Consider the following 1,555-nt stretch of genomic DNA (forward strand, 5'->3'; position numbering starts at 1 on the left):
CGGGGACTCTGTAGAGGCGCCAGGCCAGGACGGTCCTAGCTGCTTGCATGCGTTACTAATACAAACAAATGTGATCAAGCCACTCACCTACTGAACGGCTGTTGCCTGAAAACAATGTGATTTCTGTTCTGCTTGTACTTAAGGCTCGTGAGGAGACGGACGCACTCGGGACACTGTAAGCAAGTAGGCCACTGGCTGCTGCCCGGACGGCCGGCCCCTTGATGCGCGAGGTCGGTCTCCACGTGTAGCTTCACCCCCTTCTCAGACGGGACCTGCCCGAACCCCCACCCCTTCCTGCCCCTCTGCCAGGGACCCGCCCGCCTGTTGCCCAAACTTTTCATCAAGTCTGATTGTTTTCATCTGAAATAACTCCATTTTATACTTCACAGCGATGACCCAAATGATGCCCAGAATTTTCTAATACAGTAAGAATTCTATGTGTATCTCCTAAGAGAGGTTCTCTCTAGTCTCTTATCACCATTGTATATTGCACAAAGGATGAATCACACAGCTGAGATGATTCTCATTTCTCAAAAACATAAGGTAGCTGCATGTTGCCGTTGACTGTTTGAATATATTGTTTTCATTTCCAGAACATAAGTTTGGGACCACTGACTTTTTCCCACACCTTTCTGATTTCAAATTAACAGGGAAATTTCATTTGTATTTTTCAATTTTCAGCAGTCACACCAATTAACATGTACTGAACATTGTATTTCAGGATTTACTTAGAATATATTGAACTCAAGGCATAATAGTTCTACAAAGATGTTTTATATATTGTCCTTATGTGTGCCTCTTTATCAGTCTCTCCCTAATTCCCCCATGCCCAGGCTGCTGGAAAGATCACTTTTCTACTCTGTTTCTATGAGTTTGACTTTTTTTTTTAGAATCCACATGTAAGTAATACCATGCAGATGGGCCTGCTGTCCCAGGAGAGGAGAAAGGGCTCCTGGCTGGACCTGGGCTCGCCACCCCACCCCCGCACCTGGGCCCCTCTGGTTCCTGCCCGGCTGCCCCCCAGGTGCCTTCATAGTTTTATGCATATATATACACACAGCACCCTTCTTGTTTTGTAACTTCCAACTTGAATTTTAGACACATAAAAATATTTGTCTTCCCTCCAGACATTGGAGATCATTTTGATGGCAATGCCATGTTTTTTTCAGAAACTTGCTCATGAAGAGAAGTATTTATTCTACATATCACTGAACAATCAAGTATATTGCCCTAGAGGAGTCTAAAGTCTGGACTAGTGATAAACTTTGCTAATACTGAAACTCTGAATACTTTTCTGAGGGAAAGGGTAATTCTAGAACACAGAATGGATGCCAGGGTATGCAGAGGCTCAGAGGCACGGGGAGGGCGGCGAGGAGGGGCCCATGGGGTCGGTGTGCTTGGGGCTGCGATGTCCTCTCTGCAGTTCAACTGCTGGTTTGGGGAAGGAACAGGGCTCCTGCGGCCGCTCACCAGGGCCTCCGTGTCCGGTCCAGGGGCTGCCTTCCTCCCAGGTCCCGGCAGCGCTGCCAGGTGCCCTGTCCCGGCTCCGCCTCCC

At 47.9% G+C, this 1,555-nt stretch overlaps 1 protein-coding gene across 1 annotated transcript in view; it reads left to right on the forward strand.

The window, feature by feature from the left end:
• UBAC1 (UBA domain containing 1) overlaps positions 1-1,555 on the forward strand; it is a 59,471-nt gene that overhangs the window by 11,223 nt on the left and 46,693 nt on the right. The gene's annotated exons all lie outside the window — the stretch shown is intronic.

The sequence above is a fragment of the Myotis davidii genome, unplaced genomic scaffold (assembly GCF_000327345.1).
Source record: "Myotis davidii unplaced genomic scaffold, ASM32734v1 scaffold609, whole genome shotgun sequence".
Taxonomy (NCBI): domain Eukaryota; kingdom Metazoa; phylum Chordata; class Mammalia; order Chiroptera; family Vespertilionidae; genus Myotis; species Myotis davidii.